The sequence below is a fragment of the Rattus rattus genome, chromosome 7, assembly GCF_011064425.1.
Source record: "Rattus rattus isolate New Zealand chromosome 7, Rrattus_CSIRO_v1, whole genome shotgun sequence".
In the NCBI taxonomy this organism is placed as follows: Eukaryota; Metazoa; Chordata; class Mammalia; order Rodentia; family Muridae; genus Rattus; species Rattus rattus.
In genome coordinates, this window is record NC_046160.1 from 64934041 (window position 1) to 64951244 (window position 17204).

The 17204-nt window shown below is 44.0% G+C and overlaps 1 pseudogene; it reads right to left on the minus strand.

The window, feature by feature from the left end:
• Positions 1 to 7824: 7824 nt before the first annotated feature.
• LOC116906080 lies at positions 7825 to 8859 on the minus strand (annotated as a pseudogene).
• Positions 8860 to 17204: the final 8345 nt, after the last annotated feature.

Below are 17204 nucleotides of genomic sequence, written 5' to 3' on the forward strand. Positions count from 1 at the left end.
ACCTCTGGGTGGTAAAACCACTTTCCTAGGGTCCCTGTCCAGACCCTCAACCTAAGTTACCTATTGGTCTACACCCTTTTCATGTTTCTCTCCAGATAATCGAATGTCACAGTAACTGCAGTAACTACTCCACTCACCTATCATTCCCAGTAACCATGGCGATTACTTCTCATATACATCCACTTACCTGCTTTCTGGGCCCCAGCCACTACTTCCTCCCTTCTGGTCTTTCTCCATCAGTACTCTTCCCCTTGCCTTTCGTTTCTTCCACTGTCCTCTTAGGGGACTCTCAGCCTTGGGCCCGGAGTGCTCCAAGCTATTTTTCCTCATTCCTCAAAGAGCAAATGAAGTTCAGCCTAAAGATGCTGCCTATACATCCTCTTCCTCCACTCTGCAGTCTAGGCCTTCACGTGGCCACCTGAAACCTGTTTTGACCACTAATCGCCCATGTTAGTGGGAATATTCCTTACAGCCCTGAAGTACTCCCTGTGCTGGCAGATCACGTGACCTCCCCACTCCATGGAATTATTTCACCGTTTAACCGGCCAAGCACATTTCTACTTTTTTCCTCTCTTTCCCCTTCTTTGTCTGCACCTTCAGATCATATGTTAAGTGGCTTCGTCCCAGGGGTCGGTCGGGAGCACACGAACTTGCTGAGTATTTTCACATCTCACCCAAATGTCTCTGGCTCAATCCAGCTCCAGAACCCCACAGAGCAGAGCCTCAGCCTGCCCCAAGCCAAGCTCCTCCCGTTGCCCCCTCTCCTCACATGGTCGCACATTCCTTTCCCCCTGTTCCTCTACTCTCTTACTGTCTACAGTCAATCACTGGCATCCCGGGTAACTCTCCGTCCTTCATTTGTGTTATTGTACCTCTTCTCTACTCTCCTGCTAGTGTCCTGTCTTGGTGTTTCATCACCTCTCATCATGACAACCTATGACTGATGTTCCAGGTGCTTCCTGTAGGGCGGGACTCTAGCACACCGATATGGTCATTTTACTTCCTTGCTTGGGTTTCTTTAATGGTTCCCTATAGTCTACAGGATAGAATCTGAGCATCCTAGGAAATGAATCTGCATCTCATAAGGGATTGCAAGGCGTTGGCCCGGGCCTGTGAGAGCAGCCTCTTTCACCTCTGTTCCTTTTCATTTCAGTTGCCAATGATAATGAACTCCTCAAATTCCCAGGACAGATAATTTTCTCAACTGCATCCCTGTCTACACCTCGTGCCCTCCCATTGCCAGCTCTCGGTCCCACCCCAGCGTGAACTTTCTTAGTCAGCAGCCAGCACCCTTCAAATCCTAAGCCTGATGCAAAAGCCTCTGCACTGCTGGACTCTTAAGGCTGCAGGTGGCATAGGCACTTCCTCAGTAGCCTGAGCAGAAGGATGTGTTTGAGGTTACACAGCTAGGAAGGGATGGTGATGTAAGGCGATCTCAGTGCCTCCTTGACCCATGGCCCTTCCTGGCTCTCATTCTAAGAATGCTCCTGCATAGTGTCTCTGTTCTCCTCTAAAGTTCAGTTAGTTTGCTTAGATCCTGAACACCTGTAAACACCTATCGTCTGAGCTATCGTCTCAGGTGGGTGAGGCAGGAAGATGGCTTGAGCCCAGGAGACTATTCTAAGTAACACGTTAAGACTGCACCTCTCTAAAATACATATATATTCAATTTTTAAAAATATGCTTCAAGCAAAGAAGTACAGGCCGACAGGAACTGGATGTAGATCTCTCCTGAGAGACACAGCCAGAATATATAAATACATGGCGAATGCCAGCAGCAAACCACTGAACTGAGAATGGGACCCCGTTGAAGGAATCAGAGAAAAGAACTGAAAAGAGCTTGAAGGGCTCAGACCCCATATGTACAACAATGCCAAGCAACCAGAGCTTCCAGGGACTAAGCCACTACCTAAAGACTATACATGGACTGACCCTGGACTCTGACCTCATAGGTAACAATGAATATCCTAGTAAGAGCACCTGTGGAAGGGGAAGCCCTGGGTCCTGCTAAGACTGAACCCCCAGTGAATGGGATTGCTGGGGGGAGGGCAGTAATGGGGGGAGGATGGTAATGGAGGGAGGATGGGGAGGGGAACACCCATTGACAAGGGGAGGGGTTAGGGGTTAGGGGGATGTTGGCCCGGAAACCGGGAAGGGGAATAACAATCGAAATGTAAATAAGAAATACCCAAGTTAATAAAAATAATGAAAAAAATATGCTTCAAGAACATCTTTTCAGCCATCTGTCATGTTAATCTAAACCTAGAAATTAGATCTTTTTAAAAATCTGCCCTATTCCTAAGTTACACCAGTAGCTAATATCGTTGTTGGGTTACTTCATTGACAGAAATGAGCCGCAGGTGAAAAGAGTTTGCACTGATCGAAAACAACTGGTGTAGCTAATGTAATGACTTCAACAAACACTTGTATGATCTTTTAAAACCAGTCACTAAAAGAATAAGTTAGTCCTAAAGACTACTCTGAGAATCTCCCCAATAGTCTAAATATCCCAAAAATGCAGTCCTGAAAAAGAAAAAAAAACTTTCGGAAGAAACAAATAACGTCTGCAAAATCGATCAGGACCCACCCAGAACAGTGAGCAGCCAAGGTCACTTGTAAAACATTAGTATGGGAAAATAAAAGCATCCTTTCTTGTCTGTTTACAAGTTACTACAGAAACGGATCTTCCCAAGAATCTCTTCTGTCTCCCTCAGCAGAGATCTGCCTGTGAGCCAAATGCAGCCCAACACCTGGTGTGTAAATAAAGTTTTATTAGCACACAACCACACCCATCTGTTTTTGCATTGTCCAGGCTGCTTTGCACAACAGTTACAAAGGATGTTGTTGAAAGACCGTTACTCGGAAAGCTAAGGATGTTCAGCACCTAGCCTTCTACAAAAATGTTTGTCAATCCATTCCTCACAAATTCAGGATGTTTTTCTTATTTGATAGTGACCATGAAGAGGGGCTTTTGTAAAAGATTTGATTTTTCTTCAAAAAATGCAGGATTATCAACTGTTTAAAATCAAGCTTTAAATGTTTTGAGGTCTTTACTGAGATATTGGACTCTCTCTTCTTGCCATTTTTTCTTTTTCACAACATTGGATAGCATATGAGGGAAGACCAATGATCCACATAGAAAACCACAGAGCAACAGACACCTGAATTTCACAAAGATGCCAAAAATACACATTGGAGAAAAGACACCATCTTCAACAGATAGTACTGATAAAACCGGACGCTCACATGTTGGAAAATAAAGCTAGATTGCTGTCTCTTACTCTGACTGAATTCTAAATGTCTCAAAGGCCTTAACATAAAAGCTTGAGGAGAAAGTAAGGATACCTGTTCAAGGTGCAGGCCCAGGCAAGGGCTTTCACAGGAGGACCCAGTTGCTCAGGAAGTAAGGCTAGCAATTGACAAATGAGGCTTCATGAAATTAAAAAGCTTCTGTTCAGCGAAAGAAACAGCTAACCATGTGAAAAGACAACCTACAGGGTGGAAGAAAATCTTTACTAGCTATCCACGTGACAGACGATTACTATCTAGAATGTAAAATAACTCAGTACACACAATGTAAAATACATACCTGTATGAAAAAATTAATTACATTAAATGTTTAATTTTTTAAAGTGCAAATGCCAAATGCATATTCTTATAAAAAAAAAAAAACCCTCGGATTGAGTATTTTGTACCCAATGATGAGCCAGGGCTGGTGAAATGGCTCTCCAGATAAGGGTCCTTGCTGCCAAGACATCAGGGAGGCAGGAGCTTGAGTCCCCTGGCCACATTGTGTCCACAGTCAACAGCAGAAGTGGGGATCCTGTCTTTGGCTCCTTTCTTTCTCCAAGACCCCATCGGTAGAATGATACTGCCCACATTTAGGGAAGCTCTTCCCACCTTAACTAACCAGCCAGATACATCACATACATTTGCAGAGCTCTGTTTCCATGGTGATTCCAAATCCCCTCAAGCTGACAATCAAGAGAGACCCTCACAACATTCAAAGGAAACATGCAATTACCTCTATATTTTGTTGTTTTCCTGGCCTAGGAGTTTAAAGTACAAGTCTTTTTCTGAATGTCAAGCAACCACAGCTCCTGGCCACTGTATCCTGTGATGCTGAACTACATGTGTTTGGTAGGTCAGGTACTCCATGCATTTTCAACCTAAGGTGGGCATACTGAGACAGCACACGTCATACTCTCCTTTGAGAGCATCTATACTTAGTAAGACAGATGGCACCTCAGAGTGTTGGACAGAATTGCCAGTGTCTCAATTGGAAAACAAAACATAAAAATGGCCTCAATGTTACTTCATAAGACTGTCATACCTGAATAGCAGTGGGAGGACTGGTACCAAGACACCCAAATTCTTAGTTATTCAAGACCTGTGTCTGCATGCTGCTTCTCACAAACTCTAGCATCTATGGGTGGGTGCTGATCACCTCAACACAATGCAAATGCTGTGTAAATAACAGCTATGCTACAGTGACAGGTGTGGGGGGGTGCATCAGAAGAGCATCAAAGTACTCATCAATTGGTTGCCTCTGATCTCTAGATCAATCATTACAAGAAATATCTCCATTGCCTTTGGAGAGGCAACAATGTAGACATATAGAAATATTAACCTCAAAAGGGGAAGGGGATAACAGGATTGCTTTGAAATTTGTAACTTTTACTCATTAAAATCTGTTATAGGCACACAAAAAAAATACAATCTTTAGAGTGAACCTGAGGAAAGGCTCATATCTAAATACAAAGCATCTACAATTCAATAAAAAGTAGACAACAATCTCTAGAAAATTAGGCAACATACATACATCCTCCAAAAAGATAGTTAAACATGCAATCAATTATGCTACAGAAATGTAAAATAAAATTATTAGGAAACACTCCTGAACACACAGACACACAAACACACAGACACACACACACACACAGAGACACAGAGACACAGAGACACAGAGACACACAGACCCACAGACACACACACGGCTAAAATTAAGGAGTGGCTCTCCTGTGCTGTTGGTAGAACATCGGCTGGCCCAATGTCCTAAGGAATATAGATACTACTATAGTATATGAAAATACTATGTATAAAAATTATAGAACATGATTAGGATTTAAGGGAGGCTTAAAATGTTACATGAATAGTTGCTATCATAATGAAATAAATTCTAATGGAATAAATATCCACTATATCGTTCACAGCAGCCAAGTAAGAACAAAGGAAATAATAAAGTTGAGGGCAGAAATCAATGAAAAAGAGCAAATACACACTAGAGAGTTTGATTGGGAAAGTCAAGAGAGTATCAGATTCTAGATCAGATGGTTAATTAGAAGCCTCGTCAAGGAAACTGTGAGAGGAAAAAAAAGATAATACATAACTATCTCTTTTCCTGAAAGAGATGGGATCGCTACATGAGCATTTAAGCCGGATGAGCCCTCTGAGGGGAGGAGGTAGGAGAATGTGAGTGTGCAGACTAGTTTTATCAACTAGGCACAAGCTAAAATCATCTGAGAGGAGAGCACCTCTATTTGAAAATGCCTGCATAAGGTCAGGATGTAGGCAAGCTTGTGGGGGTATTTTCTTAATTAGCAATAGGGATTTTCAGGAACAACAGAGAAACAGTGGGCAGGACACAAGTAAAACAGTATAGGAAAGAGAGCTAAGGGGGCCTCTTGGATTTAGAGGAGCTCAAGAGAAAGGTCGACTAGCTCAGGAGGATAATGCAGACAGAGATTTCTAAAGAGCTAGCAGATCAGCAGTAGGATCAGGCTTGTAAATGGATATTTTGTATGTAGTTAAGAGAATAAAGTCACCTCACTGAGCTAGCAGGTTTTTACCTCAGTTTATACCTCCAATGTCTATATTGGTAGAAATATTAGATAATTTAACTCGTTACCATAGCCAATTGGCTCTCTCTCTCCCTTATTATTTTGGAGACTTCATTGGGATCGTTTTTATATGTTTTTGGATGTTTCCACTGCATTAGATTTCCAACCACCCCTCAAATGCTCCTCAATTCTAGTTGTCTCTCTCCGCATTGCCTCCCCCGAACCATTCCATCCCCCCTTACAACCTGATCTTCCCATCCCCCAGCCCACCCATTAAAATCTATTTTTTCCCCTCCCAGAGAGATCCATGTGCCCCCACCCCATCCCTTCTATAACTCACCTGTCTGGATCTGTGGATTGTAGCTTGGTTGGTATTCACTTAATGGCTAATGTCCACTTAGAGCTGAACACAGACCATATTTATATTTCTGGATCTGGGTCACCTCACTCTGGAGGATTTTTTTCCTACTTCTATCCGATTCCCTGCAAATTTCATGATGTTATTTTTTGAAAGTTAATAAATACTCCAATGTGTAAAAGTGCCACATTTTCTCTATCCATTCTCCTGTCAAGGGACATCTAGGTTGTTTTCAGTTTCTGGCTATCACAAATAAAGCCACAATGAATGTGACGGAGCAAGCGTCCTTGTGGTAGGACATTATAGGTGCTTTGGGTCTATGTCCCAGAGTGGTACAGCTGGATCTTGAGGTAGATCAACCTTCTGAGGAACCACCACACTAATTTCCATGGGGCCTGTACAAGTTTGCACTCCCGGTAATGGAGGCGCGTTCCCCTTACTCTCAGCTTCGTCAGCATGAGTTGTTGTTGATCTTGGCTATTCTGAGGAGTGTGAGAAGGAATTTGAAAGCAGTTTTGAATTTCATTTCCCTGGTAGCTAAGGGTTTTGGACATTTCTTTAACTGTTTCTCAGGCATGTAGTTAATGTCTATATGCAGGTGAGGGCGGGCACAAGATAAGGCAACGCCTGCCATTGGGCAGTGAAAAAGCAAGGCAGTCACAGAGTTTTGGAGAGAGGGAGGAGAAAGGGGAGAGAAACCAAGATGGAGGAGGAGAAGGACGACCTCACATGGCCTTAAAGGAATATTTCATAAGGGATGGATTTTTATAGGACAATTTGTCTTATCTAGGTGGGCAGTTTATATCATTATCAATTGGTTGTGAGTTTATTGTGCAGAGGTTCTGTGAAGTTTTAATTTACTGATATAAATCTGATTATAATTTACAAGCTTATTGAGTTTTGAAGTTAACAGGTTACTTGGAGCTGTGATGACAACCACAGGAGACCAACACTGGGAATGAGAGCAGAGGCTGTAACAAGAGAGCCCGAGATAGCCCGTCTCTACATGGAGCTGGTGTGGCAGCCTTGGGGACTAGGATGGCGAGATCGATGCAGGGCCCAGAGAGTAGCCAGTGGCATCGTGAGATGGAGGTTAGGAGCTTAGCGGTTGTGATGCTTTGTTGATTAAGATTGCCACTTTGTGTGGATGACAATGTTCTTTGCCCTATAGATGCTCTTCAGTTTCATGAGGTCCCATTTTCAAAAATAATTTATTTTTATTTTCTATTACATGCATTGGTGTTTTCCCTGCATGCACGTCTGTGAGGATGTCAGATCTTTGCGCTATAGACAGTTGTGAGCTGCCATATTGGTGCCGGGAATTGAACCCAGGTCCTCTGGAAGAGCAGTCATAGGTATATAAGAGAGCTACTAAGTTCTGTGAGTTAATTTTGTATCCAGCTACGTTGTTGAAGGTGTTCATCCCAACTTTACCCTTATTTCTTTTACAGCTAATTTGTTACTAATTTTTAAATTTTGTTTTAAAGTTTTTTGTTTAGAAATAAGAAGCAGTTATAAAAATACAAGGAAAACAAATTGTGGAGTATAATTGCGACTCATGGTTTAGGGTATAAGTATTTATTAAAAACAATGAGCATTCGTGATCATAATAACCACATTCTCCTTTTCCCGGATTATAATATCAGTATATTATTACATTGCCATAGCATTCACGATGAACACATCCATAAAGGCCTCATTTATATTTTTTGCATTCTTCTTTTATGCACATGATGTCCTTCCTGATTCTTCTCTTTCCTTCATCGTGACTGAGCTTTTATCCTTAAATCTTTTTCATTGACATGAGCGCCTACTCCAAATCATTCCATGTCAATGTCGTGGGTTCTCAGCATCCATGCCTTCCATGGGACTGTCGTAAATCTACTGAGGCTGCTTCCCTTTCTTGACTCTCTTCAGTACCGTCCTCTGCCTTCTGCTCCTTCTTGCCCAGAGCTTCTGAGTTCTTCCCTGTGTGCTTTCATCACATCCTGAGTTCTCTCAGGGTGTGACTTCTTGCCTATGTGAACACTCTTAGGTCTGTACGACTGGTGTCTTCTTTTATAATCTCTCACTTCTGCCAGGATCTCTGGGTAAGATTTTGGACTTTTTCAGATATTGCTTTGACTGACTTAAGCAATCAAGTCTACAAAGATCAATGTCATTTTCAATGACTTGAGAACCAGACCACTTTGTCTCCCCAATGGCAAAGTCATCAAGAGTATGATGAGTGAGGACACAGAGTGAAGACACAGAGTGAGAACACAGAGTGAGGTCACAAACAGACCATGTTTCATCAGCAGACCTTCAACGGGCACAAGAAATACATAACCCAATTATTTGATTTACGATTATCACCATGTTTTCTGAATGGTGTTCTAGCTCATTTACTTATCTGGGATTGTTAATCCTTATCTAATCAAATAAGTCTTCACATTCTTGTCCATTTCACTCTTTTCTTATTGTACGTGACCCACTTACTATTAAATTCCATGTGCTCTGCTAAAGAAGATTTAGGCATTTGTTGTCTAGAATCATAGGGCAAACCACAACTTCATCCTCCACCACCTACCAGCTCATCCTGGGATCCAGCTGCTCCAAGCTCCATCCCAGGGAGGCGGTTACCTCCTCCACTGCCTGCAGCTCTTCATCAGCTGAGCTCATCCTGCAAACCAGCTTGCCACAAAGGTTGCAGCTCAACTCGTAGAAGTCTGTTTCCAATTATTGTTTCTGCTCTTATATATCTACTTCACAGTGGTTTTTCTTCGTTTGACTATTGCTCAATTAGGTTTTAGGATTACTCTAGATCTTCCTCCACACAGGGTAGGATTAGACATCTCCTATTAGTTTTTCAATGCCCAGGCCATATACTTTCCCTCTCCTTCCTATCTGTTTCCCTTTTTCCACCTTTCTTGTTCCTCCTCTTTATATTTGATAATGACAACCTTCCATAGCCTTAGCACTCCCTAAAATCTATGCACACTAACAGTATGTCAGCTTTCCAGTTACTTTCTTTTACCTTTTCTCAAAGTTTATCTAATAGTGATCCCACCTGTCTCCTGCCCATGCCTAATTTTAGGGACTAAGGTCCAAGAATATACATCACACAACCTTTGTCCTCCTATGGTTACCAGAGTCAAAGGTGACGCTGTTGTTAGTGGGAAGTGCGACAGTTGCAGAGTGGCATATTTAGCAGCGGTGTTGCTCTAACGGGCACTACTCTATTCTGGGAGTAATACAAAGGCAACAATAGACACCCTGATCTTCTGCACTGAAGACAGAACCTCTGAACTGTACACTCAACTCCACAGCATCCTACCCTACCTGAACATTGCAAATCCTTCAACAGAAAGAGTACAGTTGAGACGTAGGAAGGGTAGGTCAGTGGTTAGGAAATCTTATTGTGCTACCAGAGAGACTAAGTTCAGTTCCCAGCACCCACACAGTGTTTAAAACCATCCATAACTACAGTTTCATGGGTTCCACATCCCTCTTCTGACCTATGAGGGAACCAGGCATGTGTGTGATACACATACTTACATTTGGGGAACGCACACACACTAAAACACACATCATAAACACTAAAACTGGTTTTTAAAAATTCAAACAACCAAATAACACCAGATCCATAAATTTCAACCTAGCGAAGAATCATGAGAAGCTAAAATGACATAGCTCCTCCAAAATTACTAATCTCACAATAATGGCCTTCAGTAAGACTAGACAAAATCCCAAATACCTCAAAGAATGCTTACAAAGATGTTCAAAGAAATAAAAAAGAACACATCACAGAGAGAAAGAGAGATCAATGAAAAAAAGGAAATCAGTATGAGAGATAAGAGAGGAACTCGATACAGGGAAATGCTGAGGAAAAGCCAAACTGAGACGCTGGAGATGAAAACACTCCAATAAAGCACTGTGGAGAGCCTCACCGATGGGACAGATCAGGGAGAGGACAGTATCTGTGCTTTAAGTCAAGGTGAGAACATTGGAACATTCCAACAAGACCAACAAAAATAAATCAGAAGAAGGCACCAATAGCTGATTCTTGCAAGGTGCATCCTGACCTCCACATATGTACCGTGGCACACAGACACGTGTACACACACACAGCAAATGAATGTAGTAAGAACTGAAGAGCTAAAGGAAGAGGTGGAGTGCTGTAGAACTCTCTCTCAGGCATGTCCTAGTCTACTATCGTTACTGTGACAAAACACTGGCCAAATCGGTGTGGGGGAGGGGGTGTTTCACTTACAGGTCATCAAGGCCCTCAATTCAAGGGGAGTCAAAGCAGGAACTCAAGGCGGAATCTGGAGTCAGCAACTCAAGCAGAGACCATAGAGGAACGATGCTTACTGGCTCGCTTCTCCTGACTTGCTCAGCTTTCTTATATAGCCCACACCTGCCTGATTAGTGGTGGCACTTCCCACAGTGCCATTCTACATCAGTTAGCAATTAAGAAAATACCCCCCCCACACATGGCCAAAGGCCACCTGATCTAGGCAGTTCCTTAGTGGAGTTTCCCTCTCCCCATGTGACTCTGGGTTGTGTTCAGTTGTCAGCTGAAGCTATGACCATTGCTCTCAGGAACTCACAGCAGCTGTGATTTCCTGAACAAGACCTGACTAAGATTGGGCCAATCAACACTCCTTTGTGAAGTGGGGAGTTTCACAAAGCTCTACCTCTTCCTGGGTATCTATGGACAATGAGTGCTTGCTGGAGGCGGGCGTGTGTCTACATCAGTGGGCTAGCCACTGGTTAGTACCTGTGCTCCTTCAAATAACCCTCACCCATGCTCCTGTAAAGAAGTCTAATGAGACTCATTGGGAGGTCACTAAGCAACAACAACAAAGACATGAGTGTGAGAACCAGACTGGTTCAGAAGAGGAAAGATCAGTGAGGTAGAAGGAGACAAGACAGGGTAACTGGGGTGAATATGAAGAAGATGCTTAACATATGTATGGAAATGTCATAATGGTAGCCACTTCATGTACAATAAATACTGTTAATTTAAAAAGGAAAATCCAGGCCAGGAGGTGGTAGCTCACACCTCTAATCCCAGTACTTAGGAGGCAGAGGCAGGCGGGTCTTTGAGTCTGAGGTCAGTCTCTGGTTTACAGTGTGGGTTCCAGATCAACCAGAGCTACGCAGAGAAAACCTGTCTTAAAATTAAGATAATAATAGTAATAATGATAATAATAATATTTAAAAAAAATAAAAAAGGAAAATCCAGAGAAGCCTTGGGATGCGGCTCAGTGACGGCACTCTAGCTAGCATTCAAGTAGTCCCTGAGTTTGTGGGAAATGTACTGTTGGCATGGACACATCCTTGTCCAAGACCCCAAAGCCTCAGACCCATGGGAACGGCAAAGACTTTCCCTGAGTCAGGCTCAGGCAAAGCCTCCCTCTGGTCAGCGTGTGAATGTGACAGTATATGCAGAAACTATTGGCCGTAGCTGTCTCCTCTTAGATAACTTCAGCCTGAGACTGCTCCCCTACAGAGACCTCCTCCTGAGACCAGCTGAGCCTGTCTCCTTGTTCATCTGTCTACAGTGAACCTGCCTCCTTGCTCAGGTAAATAAAACAAGCTATCCGAGTTTCTGGGTTGCTGTTGTTGCTGCTGTGTCTCCCCCAGAGTACACAGTGCACATGATCCCAGATCTTACATCTGTCTGTCTGTATCTGTCCTGTATCCACTCCTTCATCACCTCTGTCAGGTGTTCAGGACCCAGTTACACAGGACCCAGCATGAGTTCAACGTTCAATGTGGAGCTGCTTGCTGCTTATGATTGTCTACGCACTAGTGTCCAATTCTCGATGGTTCCATGCTGCTGCTCTCTGCCTACGCTCTTCTTCATGCCCTGAGGGTAGGGTCAGTATGGTCCACTTCTTGCACCCAGCACTTTATCCTTCCACATGCTCAGAAAGATGCCATCAACTTCTATGTGATAGAGACTAGTCTTGAATGGTGGTACATCTTTTAGTCAACATGTCCCCTTTGTCCCTGTTTGTTAATCTGGAGAAATGATGTTTCAGATGACTCAACAGAACACTGTGTCTTTAGGAACATAGAAGCCTCCCTCAGAAAACACCTGACCCACTCCTTGGGATGATGGTTTGGCAAGACAGGCTGACCTGCTAATGAGGGCAAGCATTTCCCAGGTCCACCAGATAAGCCTGAAGAGGATCAAAGGCTTGACTCCATAGCTGCCTTCATGAAATGCCTCAGCCATCACAAGGTCATTAAGGTGGGCACCACCATGGTGCATCCTGCCAACCCAGTCATCCTGCATGCATGCTCGCTCCCTGGCCTTGTCATTTTGAGTGTTCCCACTGTTACCTCTTGTACTGAAGACCTGGCTGCTTCTCAGATACCAAATCCAAAGAACATGGATATCTCTAATACTCTGGTCATTGGTCTCTTTGCACTCTGTACGCTAAAGATCTACTCAACTTCTCAGTGAACCACCTGAAATTCCTGACCAAACCACCAATTCTTCAGTCGCTGGAGGGCTTAGATATCTGCTTTGGAAAGCATTGTCAGCTCAAATATTTTTGTTTATTAAGCAGAGTCACCTGTTGTAAATTAATCTCAGTCAGGGGTCCCTACCCTGCCTTTGATCATTCAGTTCCCAGATAAATGACACAAAACCTTTATATTTATTACAAGCCTTTAAAGCACCAGACCTGGGCAGATCTCTACCCTCTAAGCTATTAAAATCTACTTCCCTATCAATAACCCTGAGCTATAACTTGCCATGTTCCATCCGGGCAGCTCTTAACTTCAATTGGCCAGCCCTCACGGCCATGTTTTCATGACTCACCTACCCCATGGCGTCTTCTCCTCTCTCCCTCTTGGTTCTCCTCAGACCCCAAGTCCGGGACCTGAAACCCCACCTACCTCTCTTCTGCCCAGCTACAGGTTATCAGCATCTTTATTCAAACAAAAGTTTTAAATTAAGGAGCAGGTTTACACAGCATCACTTGGTGTCTGTGAGGAATCTCTCGTCCCCGAGGCAACCAGGGATCACAACATAACAACAGGCCAGACCTCACAGGGACCTGTCTCATGTCAAATCCCTGGAGGTCACCTATGGCGCTGTGAAGCTGTTTATATGGCGGAGGCCTGCAGTGCAGTCTGGTGAACTCTTGGTTATGGGTACTGGTGACTTCCCCACTGTGAGCAAGGCTGAGGTTGGCCAAAGGAACCTGTGGGTCAGAGCCAGAGGCACTGAGATGGCTGATGCAGGAGCAGGCCATGTTTTTTGCATGAAACTCTCCACAGGCTGTCCAGAGACACTGCCAGTGTGTGTCATCACACTGCCACGTCAAAGCCTGTAGCTGTAGAATGAGGAATAATGCATTAGACCATCCAGTGCAAGTAGAAGACAGTGCCTACCCCATTACTTTACAGAAGGAACCTAGACAGGGGCTGCTTGCTTGTCTGTTGTCATAGGTCACTTATCTACCTCTCGAAGCTCTGAAAATTACCCCTTGAACCAACGATTACAGAAGAACTGTCTTCTCTCCCTAACCAACTCTAGGATTCTTTCAAGTGTTTCATTTCTCAGGTTTGAGCCTGCCACGTTCATCATGAGTTGGCCCTGGAGGCAGAAGAGCCTGGAGATGCTGATGATGCAGTCAGCATCACCACTGCTCTGGCCCTGTAGCTCTCACCTGAGCCAACTGCACAGCCCAGAGAAGAATGCGTCATAGCAGGTAAGGGGCTCTAGCACCCATGAGAGGATGGCTGGGAACTTAGATGATGCAATCATCTCATTTATTTTTAAAGCATTTGGAATCTTACTGAAAAGTCTCTAGCTGTCTACAGGAACTAAAACGGGTGCCTGACAGTCTCCGTCCAAGTCTTAGAGACTTTTTCAGAGTCCACGGTACAAAGTGAGGTGTTTGATCTTTTGAACAAAACAGCTGGAATTGCAAGATTCTTTCTTACAGGGAGGTGGCGAAGATATGAAATATCACCAGTTTACTCCACAGCAAGGACAGATGTGAGCTATTTTTCTGCAGGTGCGAGACCCCGCCTGGAATGTGGCAAGCATCTTCTGTAACTCTTCTGGGCTCTTCTCCAACATTGCATGTAGCCATCCAGAGTCGGCCAAGCTCTAGCTGTAAGATGTTTGTATTGGTGACTTACGGGTCCTTTATCACACCTCTTAGCAACATCTCTGGGACCAAGATTCAGCTCTGAGTACCATGGACCATGTATCATGCCTGTAGTAAAACCACTGGCAGATACAGAAAGATGCTGGTGGAGGATGGATTACAGCTTGTGTGGTGTCCAAGAACACAGGTAGGCAGTCCCCAGGCACAGCACACTCAGCTTCCATTGGAGAGGACCTCAGGATGCTGATCCTGCTCCACGGGTAACAAATGTTGAGGGCAGCTGTTGGAGTCTTTGAACTGGCTTTCTATTGGCCTTCTTCTTGTTGATTTGTTGTTATTGTTTGTTATAAAAGGTGAGATTTGCATAAAGGTGAAAGATGCATAATCCCAAATCAAGTTGGAATCATTCTATGGCAATACCTTCTACAACAATTTTTTAAAAGAAAACCAAACCCTTTGATCTGAGAAGATTTGGTTGTTTGTGTTGAAAAATCTTGGATGCCCTCTGTGGCCCTGGTCAGTTTCTCCTTGGGAGCCTGTCAGCATGCAGTCCTGGTCACACAGAGAGGAATGGAGTTCTCGGGGCAGAGCCCAGTGCCTGCTCCTCATTTGTTACTCCTGCTCATGGAAAGCCACTGGAGAAGAAGTGCATGAAGGAAGGTAGGAAATGTATGCCTGTGCATGTTTCAAACCAAATAATAATAAAGCCAATCAACATCTAGTGAGATTAATCCACAAGGAAGAAACGACACACAACACACATCTGTAATATAAAGAGAAGAACGATGCTGCATGTGGGAAGGAGGAAGACTTGTGCTTCCTTCCTCTTCCTGAGAGACCTGAAGTAATGTGTGAGAATGGATTGTTATCCCCTCAACACAGAAAACCCCAGAGAAAGAAGTCAACAAGTCAAGAGACCCATGGAGCTGCCCATGCCATCAAGGGTGTACACATTTGCAAATCGCCCCATAGGCTTTACATAAGCAGTTTGTACCAGTCTGTGATGGAGTCGGCAGGAATGCCCAGGCCAAACAGTGGGACAGCACACAGGGTTGACGACTGCCCCCCCCCAAAGAGTGTTAAATTATGGCTAGATACATGGCAAGTGATGTGGCCTGTTTAAGTAAAGGAACAGACTCAGGCAAGTAAGCGTGCAGGACACGTTCCGAGCTCAAATACCTGTTCCTTAGCTCCCCTTGGCCCAAGGGTCCAATCCTCTCTGAAGAGAAACAAGTTGTTCAGAGCCACAAGAAGAGGCTTCATGGAAGAAAACTATCCCGGAAGAAACAAAAACTTGAATTTGGGAGCCCCTGAGACGACTGAGTGGGTAGACACTGGAGACCAAGCCTGACAACCTGAATTCTAACCCCAGGAGAGAACTGTTTCCTGCAAACTGTCCCCTGACCTCTACACATGTGTAATAGCATGACGCACACACATAGGCAGACTAAATAAAAGGAGGAACTGTAAAATGGATTAAATGTTTCCATTAAAGCTGTGTTTATTTAAAAAGAATAAGGTTGGTATAAAATAAATGCAGATAAAAGAAAAATTAAAATTTATCATGAATAATGCTGTACTGACTGGTTAGAAAGTGAAGGCCTAATGAATTTCCAGAAATAACCAAAAACAGGGACTGGGGAAGAGTAGAAGAAGGGACTGGCCTATCTTTCAGTAGGTAAAGCGCTTGGCACACGAGCGTGCAGACCTCCGTTTAGATGACTGTACCCGTGTAAACAGCACCACCCATGGCCCTAATGCTGGGGAGGTGGAGGCAGGCAAGATCCCGGGGGGGTTGCTCGCTATCTGGCTCTGAAACAGCAAGATCCAAGCTCATTGGTGGAGTTAGGAGTCCAATTGGTTTGTTTTAGAAAACTGATTGATGTAATTCATTAGAGGATTAGAGATTAGAGGACAGACTGTCAATAGAGATAAAAGTATGTTGGTACCAATAAGGATAGTCCAGAATAAGTTAACCATAGATGTGCAAGACCCTATGGAGAAGCAGAGAAAACCTATATAATGGAGAACTACTCAACTAAAAGTAAAATTAAAAAAAAAAAGTAAAACTAAAATTAGAATTCTGGGGCCAATGAATGGCTTAGTGGGAAAAGGCGCTTGCTGCCAAACCTGACTGCCTGGTCTGGTCTCCAGGGGGAAAAGAAGAACTGACACCTGCAACTTGTCCTCCGACCTCCAAATGTTCTTCACAGCACACACACACACACACACACACACACACACACACACACACACCATAAAAAGGATTAACAAAAGAGCCTCAATACTATTAAGCAGTAATTCAATATGATGCCAGTAACACACAAGTCTCCTCGTTTGGGTTTCTGCTTCATGTTGATTATTTTAGTGGCACCAAAAGGAATTCAGCACCAAAGGAAATGTGGAGGTACCGAGAGCCCAGGACCCCAACAGGCTCTGAGGATAGGTGAGCCTGCCACAGCAGTGCCATGGTGATAGCACAAGGTGACATTATTCTCAGAACACGAGGGGTGTCTGAGGGAGAGGTTCCATCCTGAGTGTGGTATCGCAGTTCCACACTGGGGAGGTGGGGGCTAAGCAAGAAGGAGAAGAGGACCTGAGATCAGCCTTTACCCATGGACATGGTGGGGTCGGCTGCCCCCATCCAGTCGCCTCCTCCATGACAAATGGAGCCCCTCTTGGCCAAAGCTGCTTTTATTGGGCATCGTGTCACAGAACAGAAAGACAAATACAGCGCGAGGCTCTGTGAAAAGCGATGGATATGACAGTGTCAGCCAGAGATGACTTTGATGTGTGACGATGAGACAACTGAATAACCCCCTTCTTCCCACCCACCCCACCCCATCTCCTTCCCATCCCTGACTATGATTTGTAAACTTTCATGCT